This window comes from Zingiber officinale, chromosome 2B (assembly GCF_018446385.1).
Source record: "Zingiber officinale cultivar Zhangliang chromosome 2B, Zo_v1.1, whole genome shotgun sequence".
NCBI lineage: Eukaryota > Viridiplantae > Streptophyta > Magnoliopsida > Zingiberales > Zingiberaceae > Zingiber > Zingiber officinale.
Genome location: NC_055989.1, coordinates 15,371,151 through 15,387,730, shown reverse-complemented (window position 1 = coordinate 15,387,730; position 16,580 = coordinate 15,371,151).

Sequence of the window (16,580 nt, the reverse complement as noted above, 5' to 3'; positions counted from 1 at the left end):
ATAAAAGAGGCTAAGAAACTACTTGATTACAACCTAGGTAGTTGTTAATTCAAGACAAAAGAAAACACTAAAAAATCTCCTTTGTGTAGGCGGAGAAGCCTCTTACACTAGTTAAATGCTCAGAAATGTGGTAGGAAATAAATACAAGAGTTGTTGATTTCCTAGGTCCAGGGGTCTTTTTATAACCCCTGGGAAATGCTATTCGCAGCTTGAAGGCGCCTTGAAAAAGATCCAAGGAGTCTTCCATCGAATAGAGTTTATCCGCCAAGGATAAAATTTTATCGAAGGCGCCTTCTATAAGGTAGAAGGCAAATCAACTCTCATACACTGATCTCTTCTTGGGTGATGCTCTGGCTACTTGGAGTTGAGCTCACCTAAACTCAACTTCGTCCTTCTCCTTGAGCAGGCTTACTCCCTTGCTTCTCGTCCCTTGGACACCGCGCACATCCTTTTCGTCCACCGGTGTATTTTTCCACAGTATCTCGTCCCTCGGATGCACCAAGTCCGTCAACTCCTTTTTTTGTGTCATCCTTCTCGCTAACTATTTCTTCTGCTCGAATTCTTGTGTTCCTAATCTCCTACACACTTAGACAAAAGGATCAAATACACAGGGCATAACTTAACTTGGTTGACCACATCAAAACTACTATGGGGTACTTACAATCTCCCCTTTTTGATGTGCATCAACCCAAATTAAAGTTAGGGTTAAAGAAGAAACAAATAATAACATGATTATTTAAACAAATTGCAATTAGAATAAGATATTGCAATGCAATGAATTAAGCAAGTTGCAAAAATCGTACAAAGATAACATGTCTTTGTTGGGTATCTCATATATGCTAGATAAAGGGGGAATGAATAGGCGTGCCCTCAATCATTCGCTTCCTACATATTTGTTGGTTGCGCAGCGGAATAATACAAAAACAAATACAAATAAAAAAGCTAAACTAAAGACAAGAAGAGGAATGTAAACCAATACACGTCGATGTAACGTGGTTCGGAGATAACTTGCTTCTACTCCACGACTATCCGTAAGGTGGACGATCTCTGTGATCCTTCGGTGGATCAAGCCCTGGAACTCCGGCTAGCACGAACTCCTTCTCGGTGGAGTAAACCTCGCACAACCTTGATCAATACAATGCACACCAATCACAGCTTCAAGGTAGACTACTAATAGTGGTTAACCATCTCTATTTCATCAACCTTAACCAAACTTCCAAGACTTGGTTATATAGGGCATGGGTTGGAAAATTCCGCCTACCAGTCGACTGGTGAAAGTGTCAGTCGACTGCCCTCTATGGAGATTCGACCATTACAATCCAACGACTTGATACCAGTCGACTGGTAAAAGTACCAATCGACTGCTCCACACTGGCCTAGTGAACAGAAGCATTCTGTTCGCTTCCAGTCGACTGTCATTTACATCAATCAACTAGTACCTCAAGTACAGTCTCTTAGCACTCGGACCCTCATCCTTACGACTCACTTAACTCTTCGTTGCAACCTTGACCTCTTACCTTCAAGTCTACTTCCTTTGGCTCTCGTCCCTCAGATGCATCCAAACCCGCGGCTCGTCCCAATGTCATCCTTCGCGTATGCCTCGAAATCACTTCCCTCGACCCTTGTCCTTGCTACCTTGTCCATGGTCCCTCAGATGCTCCATCCTTCACCAGACCCGAAATCATCAACCTGAATCATATGTGTATCCTACAAACCTGCACAACTCAAATACGCATATCAAATATAAGGGTGAACCTAACTTAAACCCTTTGCCCAAACACTAAAACACATAGTTACACGGACCATTGGAATTGCTCCAACAGTCTTTACTACTCTCACTTAACTTGTACTTATTTCTCTCCATTTAATTACATCAAAAAAATTTTTGGAAAAAATAAAATGAACTGTTAAAAATTGGAATTATTTTTCTAAGGGTATATAACAAGAATTATCAGTAAGCTAATAATTTTTAGAAATATTTTTTAAAAATATTCTATTTTTTATTAATTAATCTTCTATTTTGAAAAAAATAATTTAGAAATTAGTTATCTATTTTAAAAAATCCTGAATTTTTTTTCCAAATTTAAACAGAGTGATCTATATCTATAGAAAAATTTTCATATAAAAAAAAAATAGTTTAATGAACAGAATTGATTTATTTTATCAGAAGAACTGATTTTACGAAGATAAATCTTAAAATTATTTTTAAACTCTAAAAATTCTTCTAAAATTTTATGGATATGAAAAGAAGATTGTTGAATACTAGAAAAATTAAAGCTCTTGAATATCTATTTTTCTTAATTTTTAATATTAAAAATTAACTTTTTAGAAAATAATTCGTAATAATTCAGATAAAATTTTAAAAATGTTAAAAAAAAATTTTTACAATAGAAAACATTCATTTTATCACAAAAAGATAAATTTTTTTAAAAATAAGTCTACAAAGTATTTTTAATTGTCAAAATACTATTTTTGTAAAAACAATCATAGAAACTATTTTAACAGAAAAGAAAATTTCAAAAAATTTATGTTTGTAGATTAAATCATCAGATAGCATATAAAAAATTTTCAACTCAAAATACAAAAAGTAGGCATTTAAATAATTTGTTTAACACTGTAGAAGATAAAATTTATTAAAATTTAAAGTATGCATAAAATTAACTTTAAATTATACTAGGCATGATTTGAGAATCCAATATAAATTATTTTATACTAGATTAATCAGAAATTTTGGTAGAACATAATTTTTAGGGATTTTTCTAATTTGACCCCTATGGTTCCTGATATACCAGTTTAGCCATTTGTAATTTCTAAAATTTAAGTTTTGTACATCTTTCGTAGTTGGACATGTATAGTCATTTTTCAATGATTCTATTTGTTATTTTAATTTATTATTCTCATTTTTGAGTTTATCAAATAATTCTAGTGGACATGCATTAGCTAATTTTCTTTTTAAATCCACATTTTCCTTCTTAAAATTATTATTTTTAGATTTTAGTTTACATAAAGATCTAGTCATTAAAGTTATTCTTGAGTAAAGTTGATCAGGGGTAGAAGGCATACCTCACTTACCATATCATATTCAAAGTTGGATGCTCCCCCTTCACTGCTGCTTTCCTCAGATGTAGCTTCCCCTTCATCTATATTTTCTTCTTGGTGGTTCGCCATGAGTACTTGTCTGGTATACTCCTCTAGTTCGGACTCTGATGATGACTCGTCCCATGTTACCTTCAGATTTTTGTGATTTGATTTGCTTGGCCCTTTATTTCTCCTTCTTCTTCAGTTTCGGGCAGTCATCCATGATATGCCCTTCTTCTTGACAATTGTAGCACCTTATCTTCCGTTTTCCCAGAACAAATTTCTTGGCCGGTAACTTTTTAAATTTATTAGATTAAAAAAACTTAGAGAATTTTCTTACCATGAAGGCCGCTTCATCTTTGTCAATCAATGAGTCTGAATCTAGTCTGCTCTTTTGGGCTTGTAGTGCTAGGTTTTGACTTGGTTCCTTTCTTTGTCCTGCACATCGAGACTCGTGTAATTCAAAAGAAGAAAAAAAGGTTTTCTAGTGTACTTACTTTTAGTTCCTTGGAGATATAGTGGGAATCTACTATTGGTGTCATTCTGGTGTTCCCGAGAATGCATTTAAAGCATACCTTTGTGCGTCCCGATTAGTTACCGTTTCTCCGAGATTTGTTAATCTGGTAATTAGCTCCTTGATTCTTCCATGTAGATAAGCAACAGATTCACTTTCTTCCATCCGGAAGTTGCTGATTTGATTCTGAAGCAGGTCCCGTCTCGTGATCTTTGTAGCTCTAGGAACTTCTCCCAAAGATCTTTTGCTTGATTCGTAGGTTCTGATTCGACAGACTTCCTGGGGTGGAAGTACACTCAACAAGTGGAACTCGGCTCGTCTGTTTTCTATGAAGTCAGCTTGTTCTTTTGTGTTCTTTATTGGTCCACTGGTATTTCTCCTTTTCAACTCCTTGTTGGTCTTTGGGGGCTACAAAATCATATTTGATTATTAATAATAATTCAAAATTAGTTTTAAAAAATACCTCCATTCGCTTCTTCCATATCATGAACTCCCTCTCAAACTTAGGTGGGTAGATGCTAGGTCTAGCCATCATCTTTGTACTTCAGTCAGCGGTTAATCATTCTAAAGTAGTTAGACTCTGATATCACATGTTAGTGTAGCGAGGCCAGGAAGAGGGGGGTGAATTTTCTATCAAAAATAAAGCTAAACCCTTCTCGATCTTTCAACTCAAATTAGTAGCACAATTAAATTAAGCAGAATTGAACAACTTAATAAAATAAAAGAGGCTAAGAAATTACTTGGTTACAACGTAGGTGGTTGTTAATCCAAGGTAAAAGAAAGCACTAAAAAAATTCTCCTTAATATAGGCAGAGAAGCCTCTTACACTCGTTAAATGCTTAGAAATTACTAGGAAATGAATACAAGAGTTGTTGTTGATTTCCTAGGTCCAATGGTCTTGTTATAGCCCTTGGGAAATGTTATCCGCAGCTTGAAGGCACCTTCAAAGAGGTCCAAGGCGCTTTCCATCGAATAAAGTTTATCGACCGATGATAAAACTTTATCCTCGACTAACGGCTAGCGAAGGCGCCTTCCATAGGCTGGAAGGTGCCTTCGCACTGTTCATCTAAGGTACTTTCGAAGCCATGGAAGGCGCCTTCCATAAGGTAGAACAACTCCTATACGCTGATCTCTTCTTGGGTGATGCTCCAGCTACTCGAAGTTGAGCTCACCGGAACCCAACTCTGCCCTTCTCCTCGAGTAACCTTCCTCCCCGACTTCTCATCCCTCGCACGTCCTTCTCGTCTACTGGTGTACTCTTTCGTAACATCTCGTCTCTCGGATGCACCAAGTCCTTCAGCTCCTTTTTCCGTGCTATCCTTTTAGCTAGCTATGCCTTCTGCTCGACTTTTTGTGTTCCTAAGCTCCTGCACACTTAGACACAAGGATCAAATATACAGGATCTAACTTAACTTAGTTGACCACATCAAACTACCATAGGGTACTTACAAGAGGTTCTTCTACCCCTTCATTTAATATAAACAAGATCCCTCATATTTTCATTTGATTCATTCCATTTAAAAGCAAAGTAACATTGCAATCCATACTTATATTTGGAGAGTTTGAGTAGCTTCGTCAATTTGAAGGTCTTGTGATTTGTAGTGCTGCTATCGCAAGATAAAGTTGTTATATTTTAGGAGATGATTGTTTGTTCTGTGAGCACCGTTTGCAAGCAAATTGATCTTAAAGAAATATAGTCTAACTCTAGCCTCAACTTCACCAAAGCGGTGTTATACCATCATTCTGTCCATGCTCAGATTGCACCACTAGATCTAACAATTTTAAAATGAATTTTTATGCAATCTTAATGGATTCATCATTGACGGCTCCTATTCTTAGAAGATATCGGACTAAAGAAATTCATTGTTGACAAATTCTTAGACTTCAAAATGGTTGATTCCAAAACCGTGACGACTCAAATCCAAGAATTGCAGTTGATCCTACATAATCTACATGCTGAAGGAATGACAATGAATGAGTCCTTTCAAGTTGCCACAATAATTGAGAAACTTCCACCATTGTGGAGGAGATTCAAAAATTATCTAAAGCACAAGAGAAAGGAGATGAGACTTGAGGATCTGATTGTAAGATTACAGATTGAAGATAATAATCGCAAGCAATTAAAATCAACAAAAATGCCTATATTTACAAAGGTAAATTTGATAGAACCAAACACTGACAAGAAGAGAAAGTATCCCGACAAAGGGCAAAGCCAAGGGAGGGCCAATAAGTTCCAAGGAATATACCACAACTATGGCAAATCGAATCATAAGGCTAAAGACTATTGACTTCCAAAGAAAGACACTCAAGTGCACATGACCGAAGATAAGTCAATGCCAATAGACATGTCAAAATTAGACCTGACTATCATTGTATTTGAAGTCAACTTAGTGGACAATCCAAGGCAATGGTGAGTCGATATTGCTGCTACATGGCACATTTGCTCCGACAATGCTCAGTTTTCAACTTATACTCCTATTAATGGGAGAAACTAATCATGGGAAATAATATAACTTCCAACATTATTGGTATTGGGAAGGTAGTACTGAAGATGACGTCAGACAAAGAAGTGACACTAATTGATGTGCTTCATATTCTCGACATCCGAAAGAATTTAATATCAGGGTCGGCTCTTGTCAAAGCTGATTTCAGGCTAGTATTTGATTCAAATAAATATGTTTTGACAAAAAATGGTCAATTCATAAGTAGAGGGTACATAGAAAATGGTATATTCAAAATGAATGTAAAGGTTGTACATCGTGACTTCAATGACAATAACATTATAAATTCTACTTATTTAGTCGAGTGTTATAATTTATAGCATGTTAGACTTGGACATATAAATTATAACACTTTACAACAACTTGTGAATTTAAATGTATTGTCAACATTTAATGTTGATCCAATATATAAATGTGAAATATGTGTGGAAGCTAAAATATATCTTTCCATTTAGTGGAAAGAAGTACGACCCTCTAGAGTTAATTTACAGTGACATATTGTAGGTGCAGCGGAGGCCGGAAAGAGGGGGGTGAATTGCTGTAAACAAAAAATAAAAATACCCTCCTCGGATTTCAACTCAGAATAAATGCAGTAGTAAAAAAGTAAAGACAGAAAATAGAAACAGAAACATAAATTTAACCTGGTTACAACCAAGAGGGTTGTTAATCCAGGACAGTGAAAAGCCCACTAAGAAAATTCTCCTTCTCTGAAGGTGGAGAAGCCTTTTACACTCTAATTGCTCAGAACTACTGCTAGGAATTGCTTACAGATTGATTGCTTGAGTTGTTGTTGAATTCCTAGCTCCAGGGGCCTTTTTATAGCTCCTGAAAAGTCTATGCCGAGGGTCCAAGGCACCTCCAACAAGGTTCAAGGCGCCTCCAGCTCGGTCAGCGGATAAAACTTTATCCTCACGCAAACGGTCAAAACTGACCTGTTGAAGGCGCCTTCAACAGGCTTGAAGGCGCCTTCAAGGGCGCCTTCAAGGGCGCCTCCCAGGACGCCTTCAAGGGTGCCTCCAAGCTTCCAACTTGGTTTCTTCAGCTTCCTTCGCTCCGTTCTTTTGGGTGATTGCGGCCAACCGGAATAGGGCTCACCCGAACCCAATTCCCAGTCTTCTCATCGAGCAGCCTTCCGTCCCGGCTTAACGTCCCTCGAACGCCGCGCACGCTCTTCACGCCCACCGGGAGTACTCTTCCGCAGCTCTCTCGTCCTTCGGACGCACCGAGCCTGTCGGCTCCCTTCCCGTGTCGTCCTTCTCGCTAGCTGCGTCTTCCGCTCGACTTCCTGTGTTCCTAAGCTCCTGCACACTCAGACACAGGGATCAAACACAGCATGACCTAACTAACTTGGTTGATCACATCAAAACTATCACGGGGTCCAACAATCTCCCCCTTTTTGATGTGCATCAACCCAAGTTCAAGTTAGGGTTAACATAGACATAAATAGTAATTTAAAGAAAGTTACTAAACTAACATAAACTAACAAGTTAAACATAATTACTAACAATTTTTGCAATTTAGTAAAATTGCAACACTTTGTATAAAAATAATAAAAGAAATTTTAAAATTTTCTAACTCCCCCTAAACTTGTACTTTACTCTCCCCCTTTGATCACAGCAAAAATGGGGCTTAAGTAAAATATTTTCAAGTAAGATTAAATTTTTGACAAAATTTTCTAAGTAAAATGAATTTTTGAAAAAATTTCGAAGTTAAATTGAATTTTTAAAAAAATCCTAAGTAAAATTTTTAAATGTTCCAAAAAAAAATCTATGTCAAGTGAAGTTTTCCAGAAAAAAATTTCTAAGGAATTTTTGTCTATTTTAACAAATATTTGATAAACTTTCAAAGCATTATTTAATTCTTGTTTAATGCTTTTTCAGAAAGTTAATTAAACATTTTTTTTCAATATTTTAGCTTCCAGGTCGTGGCGAGGCACTAGGACTTCTTAGTTATTGGAGCAACAACCACTTCCTTAGACAAAGCTTCCATAAAGAATTTTAATGTTTAATTTTCTCACTTCAGACTTTTAATTTTTGAAAGATTAATTAAGCACAGATTTTGGAACCCAATAGAGGTTCCTTCCTACATGATTATTCAAAAATCTAGGGGGTACATAGTTTCTTGGTATTTTCCTAAGTTGACCTTGATGCTTCCTTATATACCAATTTAATTTACCATAAAGTCTAACTTTTGATTTTGGAAATCTATTTAAGCATGCATCAGTTTTTAATTTTTTAATTTCTAGTTTTAAATCTAGGGGGTACATAGTTTCTTGGTATTTTTCCTAAGTTTTTTAACTTTTTAAAATTTTTAATCTATTTAAGGTGACGCTCCCCCTTCACTGCTGCTTTCTTCTTCTGACGATCCTCCCCCTTCATCGATGCTCATCTCTGAGCTTGAATCTTCTTTCGGTTGATGGTTCGTCATTAGCGCTAACCCTGAGAATTCTTCGATGTCCGACTCAGAGGTTGACGAATCTGACCAGGTAGCCTTCAGATTCTTGTGCTTGGAGGGTTCTGGTTTCTTGTATTTTGGCTTTTCCTTTTCTTTCTCCTTTCTCTTCAATTTTGGGCAGTCCTCCTTGATGTGCCCTTCTTTGTTGTAGTTGTAGCAACGAACCGTCCTCTTCTTTCGATGATGCCTCTGCGATTTAAATTTATTATTACTGAAAAATTTATTGAAGCGTCTTACCAGTAGTGCCGCTTCGGATTCGTCGACTGAGGCTTCGGAGTCAGAACTGTTTACTTTTGCCTTTAGAGCTATGTTCTGACCGGTCTTCTCTACTCCATTTGGCTCTGAAACTCGAGATTCGTGAAGTTCAAAAGTCGAAAATAACTGTTCTAACGTACTTACCTCGAGGTCCTTAGAGATGTAGTATGCATCTACTAAGGAGGCCCACTCTGGAGTTCTCGGGAAGGCATTGAGCGCGTATTGAATGGAATCCCGGTTGGTTACCTCTTCTCCAAGGTTCGTTAGTTGCGTTATCAGCTCCTTGATTCTTGCTTGGAGTTGCGCTACCTTCTTGCCTTGGTTCATCCGGAGGTTCGTTAACTCGTTCCGGAGGATGTCACGTTTCGCTAGCTTCGCTTCGGAAGTACCTTCGTGAGGTTCCAGGAATTTTTCCCAGAGATCTTTCGCTGAATCGTAGTTTCCGATCCGATTTACCTCCTGCGGCGGTAGAACGCTGAGTAGGTGGAACTCAGCCTTTCTGTTGGCGACGAAATCTGCTTGCTCCTTTTTGCTCCATGTGTTTTATTCTTTATCTTTCAACGCTGTAAAACCATATTTCATTGTAATAAGAATATCAAAATCTGTTTTAAAAAATACCTCCATTTTGCGCTTCCATGTGGCGAAGTCTCCGTCGAACTTCGGGGGATGGATGTTCGCTCCGGCCATCGTCTTGATCATAGTACTTCAGTTGGTGGTTAGTCCTTCTGAGGCGATCAGGCTCTGATACCAATTGTAGGTGCAGCGGAGGCCGGCAAGAGGGGGGTGAATTGCTGTAAACAAAAAATAAAAATACCCTCCTCGGATTTCAACTCAAAATAAATGCAGTAGTAAAAAAGTAAAGATAGAAAATAGAAACAGAAATAGAAATTTAACCTGGTTACAACCAAGAGGGTTGTTAATCCAGGGCAGTGAAAAGCCCACTAAGAAAATTCTCCTTCTCTGAAGGCGGAGAAGCCTTTTACACTCTAATTGCTCAGAACTACTGCTAGGAATTGCTTAAAAATTGATTGCTTGAGTTGTTGTTGAATTCCTAGCTCCAGGGGCCTTTTTATAGCTCCTGGAAAGTCTATGTCGAGGGTCCAAGGCGCCTCCAACAAGGTTCAAGGCGCCTCCAGCTCGGTCAGCGAATAAAACTTTATCCGCACGCAAACGGTCAAAACTGATCTGTTGAAGGCGCCTTCAACAGGCTTGAAGGCGCCTTCAAGGGCGCCTTCCAGGGCGCCTCCCAGGGCGCCTTCAAGGGCGCCTCCCAGGGCACCTTCAAGGGCGTCTCCCAGGGCGCCTTCAAGGGCGCCTCTAAGCTTCCAGCTTGGTTTCTTCAGCTTCCTTCGCTCCGTTCTTTTGGGTGATTGCGGCCAACTGGAATAGGGCTCACCCGAACCCAATTCTCGGCCTTCTCCTCGAGCAGCCTTCCGTCCCGGCTTAACGTCCCTCGAACGCTGCGCACGCTCTTCACGCCCACCGGGAGTACTCTTCCGCAGCTCTCTCGTCCTTCGGACGCACCGAGCCCGTCAGCTCCTTTCCCGTGCCGTCCTTCTCACTAGCTGCGTCTTCCGCTCGACTTCCTGTGTTCCTAAGCTCCTGCACACTCAGACACAGGGATCAAATACAGCAGGATCTAACTAACTTGGTTGATCACATCAAAACTACCACGGGGTCCAACACATATGTGATATAAAATTTGTGCAAACTAGAGGAGGCAAAAAATATTTTGTTACTTTCACTAATGATTGCACTAGATATTGTCATGTGTATTCAAAAAGGCAACAAATTATAAGAATTAAAATGTAAAGATGAAGCCTTAAAAGTATTCAAAAATTATAAGAATGAAGTTAAGAATCAAATTGGTTAACAAATTAAAAGAATTTGAAGTGATAGAGGATGAGAATATGATGGTTCATTTGATGAATTTTATAAAAAAATCTACTATTATTCATCAAACGATAACTCCTTACTCTGTTCAATCAAATGAGATTATCGAGCATAAGAACCAGACTCTTAAAGAAATGATGAATGCTATGTTTAATAGTTTGAGCTTACCCCATAATCAATAAATTCCCTCATAAAAAAAAAGATAAAACTCTTTATGAGTTATGGAAGGGTCATAAGCCTTCTTATAAATATCTAAAAGTATGAGAGTTTTTGGTTAAGGTGGAAGTGCCTAAGCCAAAGCAAACCAAAATAGGACCAAAGACAATCGATTGTATTTTTATTAGATATGCCAATAATAATAGTGCATATTGATTTTTGGTACACAAATCAGCAATTCTTGATGTACATGTTGGAACAATAATTAAATCAAGGAATGCTATATTTTTTGAAGATATCTTTCCTTGCAAAGAAAGAAAAGAAAAAAGTTCAAATAAAAGAACTTATGAAACTGCGAATATGGATAAACTTGAAAATAATGAAGAACCAAGACACAGTAGAGAGCTAAAATAGTAAATTCTTTTGATCATGATTTCATGACTTATATGTTGGACAATGAACCAAGGATAATAAAAAACCCCTTATCAGTCCTGAGACTCCCTTTTGGAAAGAAGCCATCAATAGTGAAATAAATTCCATCATACAAAATCATACTTAGAAATTTATAGATGTTCCACCTAGAATTAAGCCTTTAGGATGTAAATAGATCCAAAATAAGAAATATAAGGGTGATAGAACTATTGATAAGTACAAGACAAAACTAGTGGCAAATGGATTCAAACAAAAGGAAGGCCTTAACTTCTTTGATACTTATTCACCAGTAACAAAGATTACATACATTCGAGTATTCATTGTAGGATCATAGGAGTCGAGAGAGGGGGTGAATCTTGATCATTTTAAAGTATTTTTTTTCTTGCGTAAAACTGAATCAAAGTGAATAACAATGGAATAAAAAGAGAGACAAAGACTCAGTCAATTTTACTTGGTTCATAGTTTAGTGACTACAACTCTAATACCCACAAACCTTGATCACTTTCGATGGGTAATCTAATATAGTTCTTCCAAAGAAGTAGATTCGTATAAGTATAAAGGAAGGCAGTAACAATACAACTATCTTTAATGAATAAGCGCAAGCATAAAAATAAAGTACCAACAACAATAGTAAATGTTGAGCACAGTTGTTGGTGAGCCTCTCAGTGTAGAAATGTTAGCACTTGCATAAGCAGTAGCAGCAGAAACAGAATGAAGCAAAGAGTGAACTGATGGTTCGACTTGGACCTCGATGCCTTCTTTTACAGGCATCGTTCGGTTGACTGAAACCTCATTCAGTCGACTGAACCTCCTATCGGTTGACTAAATTTCATGCTCTTTCTTGTTTGCCCTGATTCAATCTACTCGATTTCATGATTTTTAGTATTCGGTTAACTAATCAAGCTTATCTGTTGACTAAACCTCTGGATTTTATTTCCTACAAGATCCAATCTGATCATCTGTTCTTTCCTTATTTTGATTAGTTTACTGATCCAACTTATCAGTCGACGTAACAAGGTGCATACCATATTCTCTGGGCTTCGATATGATCTTTGCCATGCTAACTTGATCAGTCAACTAATCCCATTGATTAGTCAATGAAAAACACTGTGTACCATATTTGGTAGACTTCGATTTAATTTGTGTCAAGCTGGCTGGATCGGTCGATGAATCCCAACTATCGGTCAACTGAACCTTCAGTCAATTTTAAAACTTTGTTTAACTGCAAAAAAAAGTTAGCACAGACAATATATAATAATATAAGTCCTACAAAATAAAGCTAGCACAATAGATAGTAATGATGCATGAGTATGACAGTTAGGATTGTCTTAATCTCAACTTAGAAACCTCTGTTAGTGTCTTCAGTCGGCTCAACACCTAAGGTTTGTCCCTACCGAAACATGACCTCACTACACTCCCTCTAGGAGCTTAATTCAACTCACCTGCTAAATATCGGGTCCTCCAAATCTATTCAAACTTTAATTGCTCAGCATCGGATTGGCATGCAAGGGCTTCCACTTGATTCGATATCAGGCTCTCTAGACCTATCGAATCTACCTGCCAGATGTCAAGTCCACTTGATTTATCTAGACTTCCTGCTTGGTTTTCACAATCTACTAAGACCTGCCATACGTAGTATCGGATCCAACTAACCTACTAGACTTTCCAAATTGAGGATCTTGCACACTTGATCAGTTTATCATATAACAACAATACTTAACTTGAACCTTTGACAACATCAAAACATATGTTTGATTCTGGTGCTTTTTGTACCAACAATCTTCCCCTCTTTTATATTTAGCGATTCAGGTTCAAAATTAAGTTAAATATTTCAGAGTTAAATTCAAAGTAAAAACTCCCCCTCAATTTAAACTCTCCCTCTGAATTCAATATTTCTCCCCCTTTAACATACATCAAAAAATTAGCATCATAGCAACATATTTTGCAACTTTGTTTCAAAATATTCTAAGTATTTTGCAAAAAAAAAAATAACTTAATTTTTTTTGAAAATTAGCTAAGTTTAAAAATTTTTGGAAGAATTGAAAATTTAATTTTTAAATAGTTTTTAAAATTTTGAAAATAACTTTAATTTTTTGGAATATAATTTCTAAAATTTTGAAAATAAATTTATAAATAATTTTGAAAATTTTGACAATAACTTTAAAATTTTGAAAATAATTTTTCAAATAATTTAAAAAAAATTTAAAATAACTTAGAAAAATTCACTTTTGGAATGAAATATTTTGAAAATAAATGTTGCTACCCCTTAACTTGACATCCCTATTCAAAGGAAATTTTTACAATTTTAAATAAATGCATCCTAAAGTCCAAACAGGATATAATATGCATAGATTTTGAAAATATTTAAAAGATAAAAATATCTAGAAAATTTTCCTTATTTAAAGATGTTTAACTTTAGTTTTTAGTTGTTTATCAAAAGATATCAGTTTTTTACTAAGGTTAGTCAAGTTGAGTATTGGGTTCCAACTAGTTTTTACTAAGAATGATCACTCAAATTGATCAATATTTTGTTTAAAGCCTAGATTTATATCAATGAACAAATATAAACATATGAAATATTAGGCTAGATCCTAAGCATCTCACCTCATTCTAAGTTTCACAATACACAAGCATGGTATCCTAATGTGCTTGTGAGATGTTAATTGCTTAAAACTATAGGTTCATGCTATCTATGGTAAGATCTAGGCTAGTTCCATGTAAATATAAGTTTTGAAAAATACAACTGTTGAAAACTATAAGTAAATAATTTTGAAAAATATAAATTTTGAAAACTATAAGTAAATAATTTCGAAAAAAAATGAGTTTCAAAAAATAAATCATATTCTACAAGACACATTCTTAATTGTCATCTTAGATTAGTAAATTCAGATTCAGGCAATGGTTTAGTAAATATGTTAGTTAGGTTGGATTTAGATTCAATATAGTTAAGTGCAATATTTTCTTTTGTAACGTGATCTCTAATAAAATGGTGTTTAACTTCTATATGTTTTATTCTTAAGTGATGTTTTGGACTTTTAGTTAGGTTTATATAACTTATGTTATCAATAAATATTTTGATATTTTTGTAATCTTTGTTAAAGTCTTTTAAGGTATGGGGCATTCATAATAGTTGGATAACACATTCACCTATGTATTCTACTTTTGTAGTAGATAAGGCAACACAGTATTATTTTCTACTAAACCAGCTAATTAAAGAAGATCCTAAAAATTAACAATCTCCATTTGTACTTTTTCTATCTAACTTATAGCCAACATAGTCTTAGTCAGAGTATCCAATTATTTCAAAATTAGTTGTTCTAGGGTATCACATTCTTACATTAATTGTTCCCTTAAGATACCTAAATTTTTTTTAAACATTTGTTAGGTGAGATTCCTTATCACAAGTTTGATATCTAGTACATACACTTACTACAAAAAATATATCAGGTTTACTTACAATTAAGTATAGCAAACTACCTATTGCATTTCTAAAGTATTTTAGATCTACTGACTTAGCCATTTAAGTCATTATTTAACATTATGTTGGTTTCCATAGGAGTTTTAAAGTCTTTAGGACTTTCCATTCCAAATTTATTAATTAATTCTTTTGTATATTTGTTTTGGTGTACATAGTTTCCTTCTTTGGTTTGTTTTATTTGTAGTCCTAAGAAGAAATTTAATTCACCTACTAAGCTCATTTCAAACTCTTTTCCCATTAGAGTTATAAATTTTTTAGAAATTTAGAATTGGTTGAACTAAATGCTATATTATCTACATAGACTTGGGTTATAAAAATATGTGTTCCAAGGGTTTTTATAAAAAGTGTTGGGTCAATTTGACCTTCTTTAAAACCCTCGAAACTTATAAAACTAGAAAGTCTTTCATACCAAACCCTAGGTTTTTGTTTTAATTCATATAATGGCTTTTTTAATCTAAATACATGATTTGGATTTTCTAAGTTTTCAAATCTAGGTGGTTAACCTACATAGACTTCTTCCTTAATTAGCCATTTAAAAATACATATTTAACATCCATTTGATACAACTTGAATCCTTTATGTGTTGCATAGGTTAACAACATTCTAATAAATTCAAGTCTAGCTACCAGGGCATAAGTCTCATAGTAATTTAGTCCTTTGACTTGACTAAATCGCTTAGCAACTAGACAAGCTTTAGTTCTAACAATTTCTCCCTTATCATCTAATTTATTAAAAAAAAACTCATTTAGTGTCTATAATTGACTTTTTTTAGGTGGAGACACTAAGTCTCAAACTTCATTTCTTTCAAATCAAGCTAACTCTTCTTGCATTGCAATCACCTAGTCAAGTTAAGTCAATGCTTCATCTATTATTTTGGGTTAAATTTTAGAAATTAAGGATATTTGACTTATATTTCTAAAGGCTGATCTATTTTGTCTTCTTAGTTCTAGGTCACCTAAGATTTGTTCAATTGAATGGTTTAGATTTGTTCATAGGGTTACTGGATTAGGTTGAACTTCTTGTTCATTTTGACTTTCTTCTTGTAGTTGATTTAGTCTTTCTTCTTCTTGTTGAGTTGTATTTTCATAGTTTTCATTGTTTGTTTTCTCAAAACTAAGTTGTTCTTGATTTAAGTTAGAATCCTTAGAGTTAGAATTTTCATTAAATGTGACATTAGTGGTTTCTTCAACCTTTAGTATAGTTTCGTTATATATCCTATAAGCCCTACTATTAGATGAGTAACCTAGAAAAATTTCGTGTTGAGTTTTTGATATAAATTTTCCTAAGTAATCTCTAATATTTAGGGCGTGTACTAACATCCAAATATTCTTAAGTATTTTATATTGGGTATTTTATTAAAATAAATTTCATAAGGTGTTTTAGTTTGTAGTTTATTTATTATAATTCTATTTTGAACATAGCAAACCGTATTAATAGCTTTGGTCCAAAAATAGTTAGGTAGATTGTATTTATTTAACATTGATCTTGCGGCTTCTTATAGAATTCTATTTTTTCTTTCGACTAATCCATTTTTTGGAGGAGTCTTAGGACATGAAAATTCGTTATGATTGTTGGTGCAACCTTAGGTCAAGGTTGACCTGGTTGACCTGACTCGAGTTGTATTTTGATGTTTGACTTAGGAAGATTGTTGGTGCAACCTTAAGTCAAGGTTGACCTAGTTGAGTTGTATTTTGATGTTTGACACTTGTGGAAGAGTTGTATTCTTGATATGGGACAAGAATAGATGTTTGGGAGATTATTGGTGCAACCGTAGGTCAAGGTTGACCTGGTTGACCTGATTCGGGAAAAGAGTCATTCG